The sequence below is a fragment of the Herpailurus yagouaroundi genome, unplaced genomic scaffold (assembly GCF_014898765.1).
Source record: "Herpailurus yagouaroundi ecotype Mexico unplaced genomic scaffold, PumYag 211, whole genome shotgun sequence".
Lineage (NCBI taxonomy): Eukaryota > Metazoa > Chordata > Mammalia > Carnivora > Felidae > Herpailurus > Herpailurus yagouaroundi.
Window position 1 is genome coordinate 2,732,313 of NW_024412442.1, and position 25,233 is coordinate 2,757,545.

The window sequence follows — 25,233 nt, forward strand, 5'->3', positions numbered from 1 at the left end:
TAGTTAGCATGTAGTATAATACTGGTTTCAGGAGTAGAAATGAGTTATTCATCACTTACATACAACACCCAGTGCTCATCCCAACAAATGTCCTCCTTCGTACCCGTCACTCACTCTTCTCCCTCAATAAACCCATAGTTCTCTATCTTTAAGAGTCTCTCATGGTGTGTTTCCCTCTCTCTCTTTTACCCCCCCCACATGTTCATTTGTTTTGTTTCTTAAATTCCACACATGAGTGAAATCGTATCATATCTTTCTCTGACTACTCCACTTAGCATGAAACTGTCTGTCTCCATCCATGTTGTCGCAAAAGACAGCACATAGTTCTTTGCTATGGTTGAGTAACATTCCATTGTGTATATATATCACTTGGGCTCTCTTCGTAGTTTGCCAATTGCTGATAGTGCTGCTGTAAACATTGGGGTTCCTGTGCCTGTTTGAATCATCATTATGGTATCCCTTGGGTAAATTCCTAGCAGTGCTATTGCTGGGTCATACGGTAGATCTATTTTTAACTGTTTGAGGAACCTCTGTACTGTTCTCCAGAGTGGCTGCACCAGTTTGCATTCCCACCGACAGTGGGAACATCCTTGCCAACATCTGTTGTTTCTTGGGTCGTTGATTTTAGCCATTCAGACAGGTGTGAGGTGGTATCTCATCATGGTTTTGATTTGTATTATTTCCCTGATGATGAGTCATGTTGAGCATCTTTCCATGTGTCTGTTAGATGTCTGTATGTCTTCTTTGGAAAAATGTCTGTTCATATCTTCTGCCATTCCTGAGTTACTTATTTTGCGGCCATTGAGTTTGGTAAGTATTTATAGATTTTGGATGCTAACATTTTATCAAATATGTCACTTGCAAATGTCTTCTTCCGTTCAGTAGGTTGCATTTTAGTTTTATTGGCTGTTTACTTTGCTGTGCAGAAGCTTTTTGTCATGATGAGGTCCCAGTAGTTCATTTTTGCTTTTGTTTCCCTTGCCTCCAGAGACATGTCTAATAAAAAGTTGCTATGACCTAGGTCAAAGACGTTGCTGTCTGTGTTCTCTAGGATTTTAATGGTTTCTTGTCTCACATTTAGGTCTTTAACCCATTTTGAGTTTATTTTTGTGTATCGTGTCAGCAACTGGTCCAGGTTCATTGTTCTGCATGTCGCTGTCCAGTTTTCCCAGCACCATTTGTTGACAAGACTGTCTTTTTTCCACTTGATATTCTTTCATGATTTGTCAAAGCTACTACTGGATTTGTAGTTTATTTTTAGTTTTTCTTTAAGTCACCAGAGGCCATAGTCCACTTTGATAGCAGAGCAAGGCAAGGAACTCTCTCTTCTTATCCATTATGCTGTTATGTAGCTGTATCATCTCAAATGTACCTTGGAGGAACTTCTAATTGGAATGGTTATGAAACTATTTTGCCACTCTGTTATGTAGATTTTGTTTCAATGTGAGATTTTTTTTAATCACCATGTCATTAAACTTACACCAGGTTAATTTAGGAGGGAAAATATTTAGAATAGTCATTAAAATAAATTGCTGCTACAGTCAAAGATAGACTTGTAATTTGTTATCCCTTTCTCTGGTTATGTTTAAATGGGATAACATTCTACCAGATGTACCATCTAAAGTGCAGCCTTACATAAATGGCAAGAAATCAATTCTTTAAGAGTTTCCTTCCACCTTAAGATTTAAAATGAAAATATAATAATTCTAAGAAAATAACATTAAATGTAGTTCCATTGCAAATCATGTAACAATTTTACAATTTAAAGTTTAAATGAAGAAGGGGAAAAAAGCCCCGAAGGGCAAGGATTTCTAGTTTTGTTTTGTTTCTATCTTTAATTTGAAAGCATGAAATCATTTCCCTGACCTGTATCAAATTCAATAGAAGTGATAAACTGAGGGTATCGATTTCTTGTTGAAAGAAATAGAAGAGTATCATAATTAAAAATGGGCAAACGGGCTCCTGGGGGGCTCAGACGGTTAAGCGTTCGACTTCGGCTCAGGTCATGATCTCACCGTTGGTGGGTTTGAGCCCCAAGTAGGGCTCTGTGCTGACAGCTCAGAGCCTGGAGCCTGTTTCGGATTCTGTGTCTCCCTCTCTCTCTACCCTACCTCATTCATATTCTCTCTCTCTCTCAAAAATAAATAATAAACATTAAAAAAAATTGAAAAGTGGGCAAACGTATGTTCAGAAAAGGTGACTATTATTTGTGCCATCACAGTAATGCCATCTGATTGGCTCAAGAGCCCTGAGGATAAAGGCCCCCCTATTATCAATTGTACACCTCGGCTTGGCAGCCTGGTTTTATTGGCACCTCGGGAGGGACCCTGCACTTCATTTCCGTCCACACAAATGGCTAGATCACTTAAATAACTGCTGAAATGCTGCCATAAAAGGAAGATGTGCAGAACATTGTGTTTATGCAAATATGACTTTGCCCAAATTCTGTTTTGTCTTTCATTTTCATTTGTATGTTTTAAATTTCATTTTTGCTCTTGAGGAACAGTCCCATATGCAGCCCGTACACAGAAGAACACTCTGGAGATGAGACAAAGCCACTGTAAGGTTCTTAGCCATTTTATTTGGATGTCTGAATGGCCATGAATTTTACAGATTTTCCTTCACCGATGAATAAAGAAGTTAGCTTCTACTCCTGTGGAGATGATTCATTATGCTTTGCGACCATTAAGTTAAACACTTGGCAGGTTATACGGTCTGACTTCTTACTTTTGCATCTTCAGCTGTTTGATGATGTAGCCACTTCCCACCCAAGACACGCCACAGTGTTCATTTTGCTGTCCAGATGTTCCTGCTTTCCAACACCCACCTCTCTTCCTTGGTACCTCCCACTGACATCTTTAGGAAGGACGCTTCCCCCCGGCCCCGTGAATTTGAGTAAGGGAAGGGCAATGAAAATACTTACAGGTATTTGTCCAAGAAGAGAAGGAAGTATAATTCCAAAGATGAGAGATACAAGCTATTACTTGTTGAGCGAGCTGGGTTGTGTGCTGCAAAGATAGCCTTCCTAATACACTGAAAGAAGAACCCGCAAGTCGGGGAGGTGAGGCAGCTCAGCCAAGTGCACAAATCCCAGAGCACTGAGCAGAGCTCAGCACACAAGTGTGCGTCTGGGGCTGTCTACAGCCCAGGCTCCTTCCCTCCCTCTCAGTTTATGGGAACAAGGACCTAATGGTCAAGCGCTGCCGAGCCCACACCTGAAATGAACTTACTGTACATCGAGAGCAGATTGACAACCACCTCTAGGGAGTGGGGAACTGTGCTCCCCCAGTGAAGCCATGTGAGATTTTACCATTGCAGTTACCGCATCTCCTGGTTGGTGGTGTCATTCTACCTGCTCCTTAAGTAAGGTAGCAAGACCTGCATCTACATTTGATGTACCTGATGATAACAGGAAAGCAAGTTGGAAGGTTATTGATTAACCCCAACAACTCAATATCAAGATATAAAATGTAATCTATTGTTGTGATATAAATGAGAGAGGCTTTGTTTCAGTTACATTAAACTGTTGTTGGTGAATTTGTGACTGGGGTTTATCAACTTTTTACAGAATGTGGAGTATTATCAAAAAGATTTTGTCTGGGGGCCTGAGTGGCTCTGTCGGTTAAGCCTGCGATTCTTAATTTGGGCTCAGGTCATGATCTCATGGTTTGCGGGATTGAGCTCCACAGTCTTTTTTTTTTTTAATTTTTTTTTAATGTTTGTTTATTTTTGAGAGAGAGAGAGACAGAGAGTAAGTGGGGAGGGGCAGAGAGAGAGGGACACACAGAATCTGAAGTGGTTCCAGGCTCTGAGCTGTCAGCACAGAGCCCCATGCGGGACTCAAACTCACAAACCATGAGCTCATGACCTGAGCCCAAGTCAGACGCTTAACCAACTGAGCCACCCAGGTGCCCATGTAATCCATATTCTCGGATAAATTAGATTACTGGCATGTATGTCATCATGAGATGATAAAATTACCTCTTATAAACACTGAAATGTAGATTTGAATGCAGTTCTAGAGGTAATTCCTAGAGGCTTCCTACTGCCTGATAAGTCTGTGCAAGAAAAATTTTACTAAATGAACAACTGAGGAAATCTTCACCCCCCCATTCACCTGTTGCTGTGTTCTATTTTAACATCCACTTGATGGTTGTCATCACAAAGCTAGAGCACAAATGATATCTTAATGCATATCAAAATCTGTGCTGCCTCTTTGACTAATTAATCCCTGAAGCAACCAGAACCCTCTATGATGACTGACTGACACCACCCTAATTTTCTCATGAGGAGCTAAAGGGGAGGGCTTCTAAGGAGCTTCTTAGCGTGGTTATTCTGAAGGCAGGATGTTTTGTGAGAGAACTTTCCCGCACTGGGACAGAGGCACGAACTGAACTGAGCCACGTAGAATTAAGTTGTATCCCATGTTCCTCCACGGCAGTGACCCGATTCCTTGAGTGACGTATTGCTGCCATTTTATCCATCTCCATACATACCCTCCTCGTTGAAGCAGACAGGGGTATGGATTGGTGATGTGTTTGTGTGAAACAATAGTAATAAAGGCGACAGCGTGTCAAAGGCAATCCTAAAGATGTCTGCCCAATGGGAAGTACACAGATATTTTCCTGTGGAAATGTAACAGAACAATCAATCTCTTCTGTTTGAAATTCAAACAAGGTTAATTATTTTTACTAATTTAGATAGTATCTTAACCAAAAGCTAGCAAGCTTTATTAGACTTTAGACGAATTTAGCAAAGACTCAAAGGCTTTGCTCAAGTCTTCCCCTGGCCACCCTATTCGGGATTGCAAGTTACTGCCGCCCCACTCACAATCCGCTTTCCCTCCCTGACCGTTTTTCATCCTTACCACCTTCTAACAAATAGCCTGCTTGTTTTATGCTTGTTGCTTATTCACTGTGTATTGCTTTATTATAATTGCCAGAGTACAAGATTTTTAAAACATTTGCTTGCCGTTATATTCCAGGTGCCTAGAAAAATGCCCAATGCACAAGCTACAGAGTGACCAATAAATATGTATTCAATGAACACATTAAATGTCAATGCACTTAATAGCAACAACCCAGCAAACTTAAGAACCTCAGAAGTTTGTCTGTTTTCGCTGAGAATTCATATTTGGAAATACGTCAATTTTTGGATAAATGGTTATGTGAAGAATACAGATAGACATTAAATTATTTTCAATTATAAACTAACAGTAAAACAATTCTGGTTTGGACTTACAAACTTAGAAATCTAGATTTCTCACTTTTGTGCAGCTGAAGAACAAAGACAGCACCATTGAATCATAGATGAACATTTATTTTTGTATCCTCCTGATGAATAATAAAATTGGAAAATACTAAAGATTTTTAAAACATCTTGAGAGAACAATTTTAGCATCAGACCTGTGCATCATTTTAACATATTGGGGCATAACTTAGATTCACTTTATATTCATTTGATTTCCACAAATAAATATTCTAAGTCCAGCAAGTGAATTATTTATAGGAACTTCACGCAGATGAATTTCTTTTCATGTAATATCTTTTAAAGTGACAGTACTCCTTTTATGACGGGGTCTAATTCCAGCTGTCATACAGATGTGCTACATGACCTTAAACAGTACCCTGACTTTCAGGACATCATTTTATACCCCCCCCCCAAATAGGGGTTCATTCTACATGCCTCCAAGTTTCTTTCTACTTCTCTGATTGTGTGAGATCATTGATGTGATCTTATTCTATTACATGTGATCTTGTTTTTATATTAAAACACTTAGTATTAACCAATATGTCTGGATCTACTTTTAGTTTGCTGCTTCTGCATTTAGAAAAGGTGAATGTGTTATATCGGTTACTTTTAGAATTAAATATAATCTCATATATTATCAATCTATTAAAGATACTGCCTATCATATATTATGCTCTGCTATATACTACAGATGTCTTTTATAAAAGATATGTTATATTTATAAATATGTACCTTATATACTAAAGATATATTAAATATATAAAATACTTCTCTTCTGGTTTGCTTGGAACTGTACTCTCACTTTATTTTCCAGAAGTCTGCCACGTTCTCAGCACTGAATTGGGTATTTTACTTCCAGTGTCTCATTTACTGAGAAAAGTTAAAGTTGCTGAAAAACTGACAAATTTAAAGAAAATATGTTGTTAATATTAGTTTAGATGATAACTTAGTTATCTTGTCCCAAACATTCACTTAGATACCTCGTCCCAAAGCCAGCACGATAAACTACATTTTTCAATATGGGAGATATAATACTAAACACATTATTAATGTTTCAGTTATTTTCCCCAAACTTTATTTCAGTCTTTTTTTTAAAACTTCAGTCTTTTCCAAAAAGCCAGATCATTGCAATGCAAAATATACTATCCTTGCATTTTGATTAAATGAACATACTGAATATGTATAGGAAGAAGGACTTTTCATGTAAATGATTTGATTCCTCAGGTGCAACCACTGTATACGTGTTGAGTATATATATTTAAATTTATTTACCGCCCAGACTGGTTAAAACATCTTGTTTATCAAAACTAACCACAACATTCCTGATGCATCATTTCCATATTCCTTATGAAATTGGAAGAATTAGCTTTCAAATGATCCAATCGTATCTGGAGCTAAAATACATCAAAAGTATTGTTAATGCGAGTTTAATTAGAAATAACAACTTTTAATGAGAAAGTCATGCATTATATTTGTGAGAGTCGGTAGGGTGATTTATAAAAATTGTATAAAAATTGTATGATTACCAGAAGTTGTAATGAAATATTTGGTGGTTGATAGTTTTGCCGTAATTGCGTAACTATTGCTCAGGTTCACCTTCGAAAGCGCCTTGGACTCATCAATTCTTTTTATTTACAGGGATTTTCAGTGTCATGTTCCTGAATACTGGGCAGAAGACCTACAAATAAGGTAAGGTACTGCGCATTTTATTTTATTTCAAGGTGTACTTACACAGACTCTCGTCAATAGTTGAGTAACTGGGAGTTGTATGTCATAAAGAGAATCAAATGTTAGTTGTTGGTGTGGGGATGCAAGTTACGGTCATCATCGATAATGTTGGCAATTTGTGGCTGTTCTCTTGTTTTCTTAAAACTCACATGTAATGAGATATTTACCATTTGGTGCTTTTTTTGATTATTAGTTGTTTGCAGCAAGATAAACACATTTGATTGACTTAGTTTCTGTGCCGTCCAACAAAGACTTCCTTGTGAAGCATCATGAGGCAGCTGTGATGTGGCATTGACCCACTGTAAGGACCTCATGCAGAAACACCTGTCCAACCCCAACCTCTGCGAGGACAAAAGCAGGGAAGTGTAAACTCACCAGTGTCTGGAGAAACGTGAAATCTGAAATTGGGAGTCTGGAGCAATGTTAACAAAGTGAAAAGAATCCACTCAAAAAAATGCATAGTTCTTTATTCTCAGGTGTTATGGTGTTTTGTCTGAGTCATGATAAAGTGAGCAATGTCACATTGAACTTACATATTATCTGAGACTATAGATTAATGTAGTCATTTTGTTTATACCTTTATATCCATAGGAGGCAAATTTTGTATTTAACAACAAAAGCATTTTGAGGTGTAGACCCATTCTCTGGCATCGCTTTCTCTCTGAAGACACCCTTGTCAGCACATTTCTGGCTGTGCATCTGCTGAAAGGAAGGAGGTGGGCAGGGCAGAGATGTGTTGTCACAGGAGAAGGCAGTGCCGGTGACTGCCCCCCATCCCTGGTTCCCCCGCCATGAGTCCATGGCTTCTCCGAGAGTTGAATGCCAGGAAACGGGTGACTTTGAAAGGTCTTGTTGGAGTGACTTGGGGTCCCAGTTACAAGGACCAGCACTACTTTATTGCTCAGAAAGCAAGTTATTACATCTTAGTCTCAGAAATGAATCAAGGGACAAGCGTCACAGTTGAGTATTTTAGTCATGTTTGCATACTTTAGCTTCTCTCCAGGACTTCCAAAGAAGTCAACAGCTGGGGAGAAGAATCTGGAATCTTTTTAAGCCTTGTGTGTCTCAGCCTTTTCTCCTCTGGTGTTTGAGGGAGGTGGAATTAGGTGCGAATACACGTATTTGTAATTGAATATAACAAACTTGAAAGTTGAAAGAAAAATAATTAATTTGTATTTATAATCAATTGTTTTGCTTCTTGAAAAATCCCCTTTGATACCATAAGATATTTTTTTCAATTAATTTATCACTGTTGATCATATAAATTTAGGAGAACAGTAGAATAATATGTGTGATTAAAAAAAAAAAAAAGGCCCTGGACATATTAAGCTTGTCTTTTCTAGGGACCTATACCTTAAAATAATAAGAACTAATTATTCCTTCAATCCTTGACATGGTTGATAACAAAAGTAGAAAAACATCTTGCAAGAAAACAATCTCAATTAATCCAGATTTTGCCTTCTTCAGGAATCCTATTAGTGGTACAATACAGTTAAACTTTAAAATAGTTTTACTAGTTTCATGAATGAAATCCAATAAGGAATGCAGAGTGGCAAAGCTTTCTTTAAGGTGTTATTCAGAGAACAGGAATTCTAAAAGTACCGTAATTGTAAAAGAAAGAATTTACTCAGTATTGAACTCGTCCCTTGTCTTTGAGGTATTTGTCTGAGTTTCCAGTGAAGGCTCATCCAGACACTCAGCTCAAGAATTGCTATGACTTAAGTCTTCTGTGTGTTTGGACCAGTGTTTTCACTGCCTGGGTGGCGGTGGGGTATGAATAATCTGTAGAAGTGTAATCGCCGAGGCAATAAATCTAGGATTCCTTTTAGATGTGCTCTCTTGTTATTGACTTTTAGGAGAAGAAAGAGGAATTAAGAATATCCCCAACCCAAATGATCGGTATGTGCCATTGCTGTATGCTTATCAGGATAAAAATGAAGATACGGTGTGCTTATTTTTACTGTTCATTCTAAGGGGCTGTCTTTGTATGTCTATTTTTATGTATGTCCCATATTTATAAGATAAAGCAATGCACATCATGTTTTCTTATCTGAATTTTTATTCTTGATGCTGCTGTCAGAGTGATGAATATGTATAGATAGGCACATAGCAAGAGAGCTTCTGAAAGTGGCGGAGATAAGGAAATACTTAGTATTCTCAGTAACAGATAAATGAAAAGGAAATCTGTTGGTTACATTTGGTATTCAGTTCTTTTAATCAGTGCTTCGTGAGGCAGGCTTACAGAGCTTTTTGGAATATTTGACATTGACTCCTTCTTATGTGCGAGCCCAGAGGATATTAACCAAGCAGAAGGTGACTGCTTTGGCTAATTCCACCTGTCCCATCTTTGGAATGTTTCATTACAAAGATCCTTCATTCAGGTGTCATATCTTTCATTTCTTTACGGACCTAGGTTTCTAGTTGGTGGTTAGGATAACTGGATTTTAATCCAAATAAAAACCCATCTCATCTCATGTTAGTTACCAGTTGCAATACAGACAATAATAACATACCAGATGCTTGAACTCTAGAATGTTTTGACTTCGAAGATCAACCTCTGGGTCAGTCTGAATTAGCCCTTGATTCTGTGTCTCTCTTGTTCTGTGTTATATCATCCACCCCTAAGTGTGGCCAGCCCATGTTACCTTTGCGTTGGCTTCTGTTGTTTGTGTGGTGACTTCCTGATTCATCTACATCCACATCGCCCACCACTTGAGGGCTCATTCAAACCTGATTTTTAACTTGTCTCCTACGCATTGCAACCTCGCTAACCCGAAGTCATTTTACCCTCGTCATGTACACTCTGTAAATAACTACACGTTATAAATCCTTTGTCTTCTGATCGCACTGAACAGTACATTACTTTATTAATGCACATTGTTTTCCACTGAGTCTGTTTTGTACTAATGTCCTCTCCCCAGCTAGAAGGAAACTTTTTCTAGTGGGATTGACCAATTTGTTTTTGTTTATTTCTTTTTTTTCTTTTTCTTTTTTTTTTTTTTTGAGAATAGAGAGATGAAATAAAACACTCTGAATCCAAATATTCCAAGTGGCCATGTCCTAGGCATGTGCTTTACAAAAGTACCTGTTAAGAAATTGATCATTTATTAAAGGAGGTGTCTTCTTAAGAGAAGCAGACCAGAAGGTTCTTATACATTTGGTTTTGCAGTGATCAGACATGCAAGGCTGCATTGAGAGCACATGTGTTCGACTGATGACAACAAAATAGCTTATCTAGAATTTATAAACTGGTTTTCTTCCCTATAAAGTTACATCCTAAGCATCTGTCCAGAACCTGATTTGAGTTGACTGCCTCCTTGGAGTTCTGCCCATATCCAGAAATCCCATAACATTTTTGCCAGTGAAAATACAGATTCGTGTATTTTATATAATCATGGAAGTTTTTACTCTTTATTTTGTAAAATAAGGAATAGAAATGTGTACCTACCAACTCCTTTTTAGTATTTATTAATTTGGGGTTATAAAATTTATTTTTTTACTAATATTTATAAACCTTTTCACAGAAATACACACACACACACACACACACACACACACACACACACACACACGAAGGTTAGTTATGCTGCTCAAGGAGAAGTTACTCAATAGCTGTAAGCCATCAGTGAGACCATCTGCAGGGAATTAGGTCTATGAGTACTTACCCCGAAGAACTCACTACAGATTGACTATGTAACTATCACTAAAGAGCTTAACAAAATGTCCAGCACTTAGTAAGTACTTAATAAACAGTGAATGAATAGCAGTCACATAAGCATTGTTAAAATTCTCATGTTCAGGGCATCATGGCACATATTTTTATTATTTTTTAATTCTTGATTATTAATTACCTTTCTTTTCATGTAGAGTTTTTAGAAAGGATAACTTATTCTTTTATTTCCGATTCCTTATAGCACAATGACATATTTGCTGGAATAACATTTTCAAGCTGCAACTTTTTCCCCTTATGAGTTCTGTATATGGTTGTCTAATAAATCCCAGTGTTTAATGATGTAGACAGTTTAGGGGCCAATCTAATTCTTATCTCGGTGTTTTTCCCTCTCAAACATTTCTTTCTTTGTCATTAACATTTGGAAATTCCAGAAGGATATGTCTTGTGTAACACTCGTCGGGTTAGTCTGGAGACACTCAATTTTTTAAATGTGATCTTCTTTAGGAAAGTTTCTTTTATAATTATTTTTTCCATGTTCTTTTTTTTTATGCTGCCTTTTTCTTTACTTTCTCCAATTATAGAATGAGTCTTCCAGATCAGTTTTCCATCACTTTTTCCCCTTGTTTGTTGCTTTCTTCTCTGCCCTATTACTTTGAATTTTTGGGAAATTTTACTGCCTTATCTTCTATTAATGTAGATGATTGTGTCCCTTCTTCCAACTGTTATTTATTGTTTTTTTCTTCATTTTTAATTTGGCAATTGTGTTTTCCTTTGTCACATTATCCTTCATGAATTTACATTATTCTTATAGTTAGATCACATGATTTTATTGACAAAATTGAGTATTGGATCTTCAGAGAAAATGAAAATTCCTTCTCCCTAGGATGTCACTATTATGAACTACATCTTAAGCCTCCATATCTTATTAGTTAGAAGGAAGAAACCCATAAATAAATAAACCAATCCAAATTTAATTTTCCCAACTGTGCAGTTCCAGTCTTTCTTGGATAAAAACAAACGAAAATGAAAAACTGAGTGTTTCGGTGACACCACCCTCTCCTCCCGCTTCTCCCCTAGAGAAGGTCTCGTTGTGTGTGTTTGGGGGGGGGGCGGTGTGCAGAGTGAGCTGCATGGAGGATAGTGTAACTGTACCGACCTCATGATGACATAAGAGAAAATGTGGCTTTAGGCGCTCAGCTTCCTCTACTGTTTAATGACATTCCTCTTGCCCTGAGTCTTTTCATCTGAAATCTGAGTGGTCTGTGGTCTTGAATAGGTGCTAGTGGTGACCCACACCTTCCCTGTGGTGAAGTCTTACTCTGAGGTCCATTGGCTGTGAAGAATGAGGCACACTCTGTGGTCCTCTGCGAAGATTCACTCCTCAGCTAGATTCTCAGTAAGAGGATGCTTATGACACTAAAAAAAAAAGCTACAATTTAGAGCCCCCTTTTCCCTGATAAGAATTTTTCCCTTCTCTTCTTCTTTTTTCCTTTCCTTTCCTTTCCTTTCCTTTCCTTTCCTTTCCTTTCCTTTCCTTTCCTTTCCTTTCCTTTTTTTTTTTTTTTTTTTTTTTTTTGTGATGGAGTTAACACAGTCCTCAATGATATATCAGGGCAAGAGACCGTACTCTGCTGTTGGTGTTATCCTCTCTTACATAACAAACCTTCCTTCTGTGGGTTTGTCTGCATTTGTCACTCTACTGTCATCTTACAAATCTCATAGTCTAGAAATGGGGGAGACCAAGCTTATATTTCTCATCTGTTCTCTGTACTAGCCAGCTGTAGGAGCAGTAATAATCAGAAGTGGGGGTCAGTAGACCCGAATCCTTGTGTCTGGTGGCTTTTATGCTCAATCGAGTGTGAACACCATTCTCCCAATACAGTGACCCAACTTGCAAGGCGACTCGTTCTATCAGGCTGATTTGCAAGTGAGAAGCCAAAATTCTTATTCCTTCTCTCAGCATGGCAATCTAAAATCTATTCCCATCTTTCTCAGACATACTGATGCGTTGGGTAGACTAGAAGTGGTGCTCTGGTACCCAGAAGACATGAGAGAAGCTCATAAATAATATTCAGTTGTCTCATGAATTTTGTAGCCAGTGTGAATTATTGATTTTTCAACCCCCTCTTCTAGTTCCTGTAGTGAATCAGTGTCAAAAGGAATACTCATTTCTACTATGAGATGTTGTCCCTCTTTCTGATAGCGGTTTTCCTGACACTCCCTTTCCTTTCTTGACTTGTTCATCTTTTTGACCATGAAGAAGTGTCTTCATATTTTTAATGTATAATTAAGGAGAAGTGAAGGTGTGTTTCATCTAAGATTGGATGTTTTACAGGTGTAGTCTTTCAGAGACAGAAAGTTTTAGGTCCAGATGAGTTGTAAGAAAATCTTTTGAGAGCAGTTCTAAGCATGAAAGTCAAAACTAGAGTCAGTTTAGATGATCACCTATGCCCGTCCAACCCTGTATGTGATGCTGGGAGATTATGAATATTTTCAATAGACACATGCAAATGGTGTCTCAGGTAGTGTGCTACCTCCTATCCATCTCATGGATGGTTCTATTCTTCTGCCCTTGACTTTCTAAAGATTTGTGATGGCCAATCAGGTAACCTGAGGGAGATGTTCTCTCCACTAATTCAGCACGTAGGGCCCAGAAACCTTCCTCCAGTGTTTTCCCCAACTTAATACAAGCACAGATTCCACATTGTAGGTGGATTGTGCCAGGCATATATTTAAGCATGAGTGTGGATGCATTGTGCCAGGCATATATTTAAGCACAAGTGCATGGCTTTATTCTTCATTAAATGTTAAATCTTATTTACGTGTTGGGTTTTTTTTCTGCTTTGTTTTGTTGTATGTGCCAAGCTGGATGCTAAACTCAGTCAGATAATCTCACAGTTCTTGAAGATTTTTTTTTTATTTTTTTAACGTGTATTTATTTTTGAGAGAGAGAGAGAGACAGAGACAGAGACAGAGTGTGAGTAGGGGAGGGGCAGAGAGAGGGAGACATAGAATCTGAAGCAGGCTCCAAGCTCTGAGCTGTCAACACAGAGCCTCACGCGGGCCTTGAACTCAGGAATGGCAAGATCATGACCTGAGCCAAAGTCGGGCACTTAAGCAACTGAGCCACCCAGGCACCCCAGTTCTTGAATACTTTTGACATTCTATGGCCTTCATCCTATTTCTTAAACAGATATATTTAGTGGTACATCAGCTTTCTTTTTTTCATCTCTATTTATGAAAAAACGGTTATATTTTTTTCCAGGGTAACTTGATAATTGGCAATATTTTATTTTGAAACCCTTTGCTAAGGATTCATAATCACGTTAATTGCATATCATTTAAGTTAATCCAAGTGATCTTTTCAGTCCAAAGACCAGAGACTGCCTTCAACTGTGTTTTCCATTCAGTGAGTACATCGTGTGTTTCTCTGAGTCCGTGTATTCCCTTCATCCAAACAGTATTACCAAGGGCAATATTTCGAAAATGAGTTTTGTTACTTTAATCAATTGTTCAATAAGTGAAAGATTAAAAAATGATGTGGGTTGGCTCAATAGTTAATCTTTCTCGAATTTTATTTTAAGATACTATTGAGTACTGTTAAAGTTTGACTGTGAAGTGCCTTGCTCTCCCTTATATGAATGGTATTTTGAAACCTTAGTGGTTTTCCCCAGGATTTTATTTATTTTCACAATACATAAAGTATTGTTCATTTGTTCATATTGTGTTTTTTTTTTAATTTTTAAGAACTATTCAAATCTATTTAATGTATTAAAAATCTTATCTATGCAGGCTCTCATATCTGCTTCTCAAGTTTCTCAGGATCATTTTTTTATGACCTACATCATTGCAGGTAAAGTATCAGAATTTTTTAGAGTCCTTGAGGATTCCAAGTAGTTATTCCAGGAGGCTAAGGCGACTCTTCCCTGTACGGATTTGACTAATAGCAGTCTTTCTTATATGCAGGAAAAGAGAGTGAGCATCTCTTTGTGATATTCTGATTTTATATACCCAGTTCATGGCTGATCTTCCCAACTAGCTAATTGAGATACTTTGCAATTCACATCTGTCTGACTTTTTTTTATGCGAATTATCTACTTGTGTGTACATGTTTGAGGCAGAATTGAATAAGCTACCAATAATATTGGCAAGTACCTAGAATGTGGTGAGTACTTACACATCAGTGACATTATTCAGTCTCCCTAACAATCCATAGAGGAGGTGTTATTTCCCCTCCAATGCCTGTAAGGGAAGTAGACAGAATTATACTGGATTAGCAGAACTGATACTACACAAGGGTATGTCTCACATCAAGGACCGTTTCTCCCCAGTTTTACTTTGCTGGTGATTAACTGTGCTAGCAGTAAAAATATGGGAGTTCCTAGATTTGGAGAGTCATCGATTTTTCAATGATCCAAGTCACTGATGCATATTACACAATAACTGGACTTCTCTTTGTGAAGTAATTATTATTAATATATATAGCTTATTGGAAACATTATTCATGAGACACTGTGTCTTGTGCACCACATGGAACATTTAACAAGATAGACCGTATCCCATTATATTCTCACAATACAATTAAAAGGATTTGAGTCAAACCAGCATCTAGAAGAAATCATTTACAAGTCATGCATCTGAAAAAGGACACGTATTCAGAATATATACAGAACCCTGAAAATTCAATAATGAGAGAACCCAATAAAATAGAAGAAAAATATCAATCACTCTATCCCCCAAAAAATGCACGGATAAAAAATTAGAACACCAAAACGTGCCACATCATTAGAGAGATGCAAATTAAAACCACAATGAGGTCCATCTACACACTTATTAAAAATTCTAAAATTAATGGGGCATCTGGGTGGCTCAGTTGCTTGAACGTCTGACTTCAGCTCAGGTCATGATCTCGCAGCTCATGGGTTCCAGCCCCGCATTGGGCTCTGTGCTATCAGTTCAGAGCCTGCAGCCTGCTTTGGATTTTCTCTCCCTCTCTCTCTGCCCCTCCCCTGCTCATGCTCTCTCTCTCTCTCTCTCTCTCTCTGAAATAAATAAACATTTAAAATTTTTTTTAAATCTAGAATTAATAAAATGGCACAATGTTTCTAGAAATCAACTTGGCAATTAAAAAAAAAATTAAACTTCTACCCACCATAAGACCCTGCCATTTCATTCTTAAATATTTACCTAAAAGAAATAAAAGCAGGGGCGCCTGGGTGATTTAGTCAGTTGAGCGTCCGACTTCAGCTCAGGTCATGATCTCACGGTCTGTGAGTTCGAGCCCCATGTAGGGCTTTGTGCTGACAGCTCGAAGCCTGGGGCCTGCTTCAGATTCTGTGTCTCCTCTCTCTGCCCATCCCCCACTTGTGCTCTGTCTCTCTGTCTCTCAAAAATAAATAAATAAATGTAAAAAATAAAATTTAAAAAGGAAATAAAAGCATATGCTCACATAAAGATTTGTACGTGAATGTTCACAGCAGTTTTAGTTGTAATAGCATCAAATGAGGAACAACCCAATGTCACCTATCAGTAGTCAATGAACATATAAACATTGTGGTATATCAATTCAACAGCATATTAAAAAATAAAAGGAAATAAAATCTTGATATGCCCAACAATGTGGCTAAATCTCAAAATAATCAAGCAGAGTGGATAAAGCCAGACAAAAATAATAGCACATGTTCTATGTTCCCATGGGTGGATAATTCTAGAAATCATAAACTAGTTTATAATGACAGAGGAGATAGGGGAGCCTCTGGGGATGATGGATATTTGTTATCTTGGTGGTGATGACCATTTCATGGCATTTACATATGTTAAACTTGTCAAATTACGTACTTTACATATGTGAAATACATTGTATGTCAATTAAAACTCAACAATCAAGACTCAACAAAGCTGCCTAAAATGTATAAAATGTATGGTGTTTAAAATACCAGTGACATGGACAAAAATTCCAAATAGAATCCTTAAATACCAAATCTTGGTTGTGGAAAAGGAGACTGAATTCTAGTTGGGAATTACAAAATAAACAAACAAAAACATACAAGGTGATAAAGTACAAATTATTTATTTTCCATTATTGAGTGGAAATAAGTTATCATTTTTCCTGGAGTATGTACAATTTGATTTTCTTTTCGTATAGTAGTACATTGAAGAAAAAAAACAGCCTAAACAAGAAAAGACCAACCCTCTATCCTTATATATGAAATTCATCACTTTCAAATAGCATTACATGATAATCATTGCAAATATTCAAATGAAATTAATTCCTATTTCTAGAAATAGAAATATTTCTATTTAAATATTTATCTAAATATCTAAATTGTTCTTAATTTCCCCCAAATGAATTTATTTTTGGTGTGTTTAATATTTAGGCAGCATTTTATAATTTATTTCCGTTTAATTTAAAATTGTACTGCATTATTTTTTTTATTTATATTTTCTTTATGTTCTGTTAAAACAGCATTGACATAGACCATGCAGATTTGGATGGAAGTGGATTTGCATATGAATCAGTTAATGGGGAGCAGAAGAGGAATGTAGTTAGAATTTCAAGGGGTAAACAACTAAACACTCCCTTTATGTAAATCTTTACACAATAAGAATTGTAGACATGCATATTTTCTTATCTCTTCACCATAGAAATTTTCATGTAAGTCATTAGTAATTACAAAGATCTGTTGTTGTAATGTGTTCCCAAAAGATCCCAAGGGGAAGAAAGCAGATATAGAGACTTATGATTTATCAATTTAGATGTTTTGGCAGAATTGAATTCGGTCCAGAAGTTCAGATGAGGTGGTGTCCTAATTGATTCTCTGCCTATTTCTAGCTGTCTGATAACCTCTCAGTCAGATATAAAGACGAGCAGTATACTTGGCTGAGCCCTGCCCCACCCCACTTCCTTGGTAGCCCTCTTGGGAATTTTTTAGCAATTTGAAGTTCCAAAGTTATAAGCTCAGTACATAGGATATCTTTAATTTTTAATAGAGCAAGCCTTAAAAGACTCTTATTCAAGAGATTTATAAATTCTGAATATTTTATCATTTAAAATACATAATATTATATGTTTACATACACATTGCATTCATAACTTAAGATACACAGTTTTCTCTGTTACTTTAGAAATGTGTACAGAAATAGCAAAACCTGTTTAGTTCCTCAAAAGATGTCTTCCCAAAGTAAGTAGAATATAGAGGGGACAAAAACCTGGTAAATATTAGAGCTGAATCATTCTTTTTTATTTTTTATTTTATTTCCTACAGCTGGATCATTCTTGAGGTAAATAGGTTACTGGAATAAATAACTACAAAATATCAATAATTCTTAGATATCTTCCCTGGTGCAGAAGTGTAAAAACAGGAGGTTGACATTTCTCTTAAGTCCTATAGTAGACAGTTAATGAAAAAAAAAAAGCCAAATCATTTGGTCCTGTAAGCTTAGAAATCATTTTAAAGACATTTTTATGCATGAGGCAAAGCTATTCCAACTTTTAAAAAGTAAAATAAAGATGGGATATTTTCCCATTTTTAGCTATAAACAGATTGTCATATTTATATGGATCTTTAATTTACGGGCATCCATGTGAGTTTCACTTAACTTACAGCTTAATGACCTGTTTCTATATTTGCAACGTATAAACATACTAGAGAATGCAACTCACTGAAAACAATCTGTTGTGAAATTAAACAGCTGGTCGTAAGGGACACAGAGACACAGGAACACACACGGGTGGGGTGAGGGAGATTGCCTAGGCAGTTTCTGGGTTCTTGTGTTGGGTACCTCTAGGGGGCGCCCGCCATGCCCTCAATACTCTGAACTGTTGAAAAGGTGTGAGTGTGAAGTTCATTTTTGTCTTTTTTAAGGTAAGTGTAGCTGGATGATCCAACCTATCAACCAGGGAGGAAATTGCATTCACATTCCCTTTCACACCCAAAGCGTCATGTCCTTGAGGTCTTGGGATTCCTTTATTCAGGGGCTTGGTCTCCACCAACGGATTGCTCTCCCTGTTCTGTCAGATCCAGAACTTAGGGAATTGTGAGAAACAAAACCACTACCGAGAAGTACCCCGTCTGTCGTACGTTTAGCCAAAAGCAAACACAGTTAGCGTCTACATGAGTGTACAATTATTTTAAAATTGTATTGTTTCTGTATTAATTATACATTTTACTGTGTTTTTTATGCCTTATCAAAGTAACTGGAGGGACCTTATCTATTACTCTTCCTCTTCTTTCTTCTTTTATCCGTCCCTGCTGGGTTCGGTTTTCATTCTGCTGATCTTGTGACCAAAGCTAGCAAAAGCCCACGTGTTCTAAATCGTCACTTTCGGGCGCCTGGGTGACTCAGTGGGTCAAGTGTCCAACTTCAGCTCAGGTCATTATCTCACAGTTCGTGGGTTCGAGCCCGGTGTTGGGCTTTGTGTTAACAGCTCCGAGCCTGGAGCGTGCTCAGGATTCTGTGTCTCCCTTTCTCTCTGTCTCTCTCTGTCTCTCAAAAATAAAAAAATCAATCAATCAATACAATGATACATTACATCATCATTTTCTTCCTAGTGGAGTAGTTATAAAATGAAACTCTTTTTTCACTGCCAGTCTCAATAGCTTCTTGTGGTCTGCTTTTGGTATGATAGCATTACCTTGTGATAAAATTCAAACGTTTTCCAAATAGCCTCTGTTTTTCCTGTCTAGAGTTCACTGATCTCAGGGCTGTGAGAGTCAAGTGCTCAGACTCCTTTCTTTTGTCTCCTGTCTTGAAGCCTGCCTGAGTATAGAATTTCTCTCCAGCACCTTGCCTGGGAAGAGGACTGGTCTGGGGCATCTGCCCTTAGCCTCAGATTCAGAGGCTCTTTCTCAGTCATATTCACTTAACTATTTAATTTTTCAGTTCATTCATTCATCTATTGTGCCATTTGCTGTGAGTAGAGCAAACAAGAAAGCCTATGCTCTTTTTTTTTTTCAATGTATGACATTTATTGTCAAATTGGTTCCCATACAACACCCAGTGCTCATCCCAACAGGTGCCCTCCTCAATGCCCATCACCCACCCTCCCCGCCCTCCCACCCCCCAACAACCCTCAGTTTGTTCTCAGTTTTTAAGAGTCTCTTATGCTTTGGCTCTCTCCCACTCTAACCTCTTTTTTTTTTTTTTCCTTCTCCTCCCCCATGGGTTTCTGTTAAGTTTCTCAGGATCCCCTTAAGAGTGAAACCATATGGTATCTGTCTAAGAAAGCCTATGCTCTTAAGGGGTTGACATTCTTGGAGGGAAGAGAGGAAAACGAATCAATACGCATCATAATGTTTTTATGTACAGATATTCATGTATATAATTATTAGAGTTCTTAGGGCAAATAAACAGCATAAAGCAAATAGAGTCCTAGGCTGCTATTTTGTATGAAATTGAAGAATATCAATACTTCATTTAAAATCAGATATGTAATTGAATGAAGACTTTAATGTGTATTTAACAACGTGGAAATGACGAAATGAGCCCAATGATATGCAAATAATAGGATTTAGCTTTGGTTCTCAGAGTGCTGGACTCATGTTTGTTTTAAATTCATGTTGCACTGAGAAAACTATTACTTCCAAGACATCTCAAATAATTTGTTTAATGGCTTCAGTGCATCTCTTTGTTGTCCCACAGACTCATGAAGGTGGCTTCTGTCTGTAGATGGTCTGACACAGGGAGCTTCAGGCCTTGGCCCATCGTGTATTAGACACCATTTAGAGAATCCATTCCTTTGATATTCTGGTCTTGCAGGACCACATATCTCTAAGAAGGATTTGATAGAAGTCATAAATATGCACACACACAAATACCCATTTTAGTGTCTGGCCCATCATGGCTCGGTATAGTTTCTGTTTTCACTCTACTTTTTGTTTTAAGGGAAATTTTACTAATCCAGTGAAACGTCGTTGCTTTTGGCTTCACTCCTCCAAACGTTATTACAAGGTAAAATATAAATTAGTGTGCTTATTTGATTTAAGGTGTCTCTTTACATTTTGTGTCAATAGACCTTTTCTGTTCTGTTCTGTTCTCAGTTGGTATTTGCCTTCGTTCAGCAGACATTGTACATATCTACCCCCTAAACTGGCTAGCATTCCAACATAGAGAATCTCATAGCTACAAGAATATTATTCATTTAAAAAAAAGTTTCTCTTGGGGCGTCTGGGTGGCTCAGTCGGTTGAGCATCCGACTTCGGCTCAGGTCGGGATCTCACAGTCTGTGGGTTCGATCCCCGCGTCGGGCTCTGTGCTGACCGCTCAGAGCCTGGAGCCTGCTTCGGATTCTGTGTCTCCCTCTCTCTCTGACCCTCCCCTGTTCATGCTCTGTCTCTCTGTCTCAAAAATAAATAAAACATTAAAAAAAAATTAAAAAAAAGTTTCTCAAGGCATCCTTTTTCACTGCTTTCTTGTGACTCTTAGACTTAGGACCTCAAAGTTCAAGCTTTGACGATAGTAAGAGAACGGATTTGAGTAGGCACTCATACCCTCTCGAGCCATGCCAGGTAATAAACCTCAGTGCTACCTCATTTTTTTTTTTAATTTTTTTTCAACGTTTATTTATTTTTGGGACAGAGAGAGACAGAGCATGAATGGGGGAGGGGCAGAGAGAGAGGGAGACACAGAATCAGAAACAGGCTCCAGGCTCTGAGCCATCAGCCCAGAGCCCGACGCGGGGCTCGAACTTCCGGACCGCGAGATCCTGATCTGGCTGAAATCGGACGCTTAACCGACTGCGCCACCCAGGCGCCCCTTATTTTTATTCCAAATAATGTGTAACTAGATGATCGATAAAGGAATTTATCTCCAGGTAATAAATTAAGCTGAAACATAAATTAACTTTCCACCAATGAGGACCACTTCCTACATATTTTCCACTTCTATAAAGTCATTCTGCTTGAAACAAAACCACACTGACAATTTACTCATTTTGTGTTTTCTTTTAGAATATACCACTATGAAAAACCGGCAATCTATTTTATTGATTGATTGCTGAGGAAAGTCATGGCTAGGAAAAATAATTTGAAAGCTACACATTTCTTATTCGATATAACATTTTTTTTCAACGTTTTTCGATATAACATTTTAAAATATTTTTCTTTCTACATTGAGAATCTCTATGGCATAATAAGATTTGATAACACGTAAAAATGCTAGAATCCACTTTATACTTCAGTCTTCCACCTTTCCCTGAAGGTAATTTTTTCATAGGTATACATCTGCTGGGATATATAAATATCCAGATGAGCACTTTTTAGATAGCCATATTTTCTGAAAATACCTCCTGTCATCTGAGTATAAAATTCGATTGGAGACATTATTCATCCCTTTTATACTGTCTGGAGAAAACCCTCCAAATTTAACTAAATTAGATTTTAGGGTACTCACACTAAAATATAATAATATATACGTTTAGAACATTCATCCCGTAAAAGGATCTAGTAGAAATATTTTCTAAAATTCATTTTCTTTAGGATAGTCATGCAGTGTGTATGTTAGAAATTCTGAAATTGATTTTGCTTTTATTTGGAAGCACTATTTTGGAACACATTTATTTATTTTATTCCAAAGCTTTTCATCAAATGAAGCTTAAGTACTTTTAAAAGACTGCAGTGTAGTTTTGAAATATAAACCAGAATAAATTCAAGAGGGTAGCTGGGAGCTCCAGTCTTCCCTGGGGTGATTACTTGATAAGTTTGGGTCTAGATAGAGAAGAAATAAGAACAAAACAAACAAACAAAAAATGAAAACAAAAAACATTCCTCTGTGGCCTTAAACTCCAACTTGATAAGTCAGAATATATAACAGAGAAGTTCCCTTGACAGCATCATTTGAAGCTGATTTTCTGTGGGTTCCCTTGCATCTTGTTGAGCTACGTTAGAAATCAAATCAATCTGGCATGAACTACATTTACTCTGAGGACAGCAACGCTCTGGATCTCACACTCTGGTGAGACCTATAAACTGACTGTTCATGGCTATGGTGACAATACCTCCTACTAGTTCACTTTTAGGTCCACTAAAAGTGGCACTAACTGTCAGGACTGCAACAAGAGGTATTTGGGTTGCTTTATTTTTTATTAGCCAGATGATCATATCACCGTTTTAAACAGGATTTTTTTTTTTTTTTTGAGGACTGGCTTTACGTTAAAACAGAAGCATAGTAAACACATTTCACATCATTTTTTTTCATAAAAGAAAATATTGTTAAAATAAAAGTATTTATTTTGGGTAATATATCATTAGAAAGAATATGATTTCTAATACTAGAATGTGTATATGGAAGTCTGATCAATTTGGGGACCAGCGGTGATATTTTATTTTATTCACTGCCCTCTTGAGGTGTTAGGAGAGATTTAATTAAGTTCTGCAGTGTTTTCTGTTTGCTTGTATTTAATAAGGTGATTTTTCTAATCCTTTGCTGACTCTTTACAACATTAGTAAGAACATAACTGTGAGAAAGTGGGTGTTTTCTGAGTTGGATGCTGTGGGGAAAATTCAACACTTAAGACATGGTCCCTATGATATTACTTTTAAAGGTAAACATGTGAAACTATAGTCGGCTCTATGACACAAATTTTAATTATTTTAGCTATGAAGGTAAAAATAATTGTCTAGTATTGTCTATTAACAACACTAAGAAAAATGATACTGTTGAAAGTCCATTTCTTAAATCTATTGCTAATAAAGATATGAGACCCTTTCTTTAATGGGTTTTTTAAAAATTGTTTTTCTAATGCTGAAATAAAACTTTGTCTTATATATTTGCCACCAAAATAATGCAGAGGCAGCCATTCAGGAAGTGAAGGCCGCCAGGACCCATTCTCTGTGTGAGACTCTGAGGGCACAATCAGGAATTAAGCAGGGACGAACCTGCCTCCTAGGAACTTTCACGTAAGCAGTACTGGTGTTTTCCAGTTCCTATTACTGATGTGTTTATTTAATCGAAAACATTTAACTGGGAATATTCTTGCCCATGGCTTCAAACCACCTTTGAGATGACAAATAAAAATAAAATGAGGGGCACCGGGTGGCTCAGTCAGTTAAGCATCTGACTCTTGACTTTGGCTCACGTCACGATCTCATTGTTCATGGTTTCCAGCCATGTCGGGCCCTTCAGTGACAGCACGGCATCTGCTTGGGATTCTCTCTCCTTTCCTCTCTCCCTGCCCCTCCTCTGCGCTCGCCCACTCCCTCAAAATCAATAAAATAAACATTTTAAAAAATAAAAATAGAATGATACATTATTTTTAAAACTTTGGCTTCAAGACAGACATGTGAAAAGTACCACCGGTCAACTGAATTAGATTCCACATCATCCTGATGATTTGAATGAAGCTTTAAAGATGGAGGTGGAATGTCGCCTCTTTCTGTTCTTGGTTCCGAGGCTCCTGGTTACCCTGACTTTTGAAGTGGAAACTAACATCCGTAACTACAGGTGACTCCCAGTCATGGTGCTTCACACAGTCAGTGAACTTTGAGGTATTTGCATCAGGCATCCAAATTGGGAAGTAAGAGAAAAGAAGTTTTAAAAGAAAGGAGAGAGAGGGAGAGAGAGAGAACGTGCTTTTGGTAAACTATGTGAGCGGCTTTATGCTATTTCTATACCTAACATGTGTGAGACTTTCAAATTATATTATTAATAAAGAAAATAATAGTACATCCTTTAAACTGTTAGCTCAGTACCTCTGTCTCTGAAGTCAAATAGAACGGTAATTAAATATTGTTTCTGAAAAACCCCTGTATGACCATATCCATATGCCTTAATGCAAAGAAGAAACAAAGCCATCTTTCCCTTCATTCTCCCCGGGGGGTGCAGGTCCCTTTGTGACTCCCCTTCCTTCCTACCGACCCCACTGAGCTACTCCTCAAAGGGCCCCTGTTGCAAAGCTGCTGAGCCCACCTGGCGACCAATCTATGTGCTCATTTTACCCTGGAAGAAACCCAAAAGTATCACAGACATTTAAAACCACCACAAAGCACAGCGTCTTTCCTTATTTATTTCCCCTTTTTTCCGAGTGCTGTTTAAAAGTCAGAGAAGATAGTGAAGTCAATGCAGTATTTTCATTTAACCCTGCCTGTGTATCTCCATCCGAAATATCAGTGGAACCTTTATCACAGATGTAAAATATTCTTGGCGAGGATTATTCTTTTGGTATTAAGTCTTTAATTTTGATTCCAGTGTAGTTACTATACAGTGTGATATTAGTTTCAGGTGTGCAATAAACTGACTCAGCTCTTCTCTCCATCACCCGGTCGCTTCACAACACGTACACTAGTTAGTTAAACCCCAGCATCTATTTGACCCATCTCCATACCCCCCTCCCCTCTGGTGACCATCAGTGTGTTCTCTGTAGCCAAGAGTCTGTTTCTTGGTTTACCTCTCTCTTTGTTTCTTTATTGTTTGCTTTGTTTCTTAAATACTACAAGTGAGTAAAATCATACGGTATTTGTCTTTCTTTGACTGACTTATTCACTTAGCATTACATTCTCTAGTTTCATCCAGAAAATACAAACACACTAATTCAAAGAATTTTTTTTTTTCCTTTTGATATAATGCCATTAAAGTCCGTACAAAAA

The 25,233-nt window shown here is 37.5% G+C and overlaps 1 protein-coding gene across 17 annotated transcripts in view; it reads left to right on the plus strand.

Annotated features, from left to right (window-relative positions):
* PCDH15 (protocadherin related 15) overlaps positions 1-25,233 on the plus strand; it is a 1,259,847-nt gene that overhangs the window by 213,178 nt on the left and 1,021,436 nt on the right. For all 17 annotated transcript variants that reach the window (XR_005784343.1, XR_005784344.1, XR_005784345.1 and 14 more), the window contains exon 2: positions 6,889-6,939. The gene's annotated coding sequence lies outside the window, so the exon portion shown is untranslated. The remainder of the gene's footprint in view (positions 1-6,888; positions 6,940-25,233) is intronic.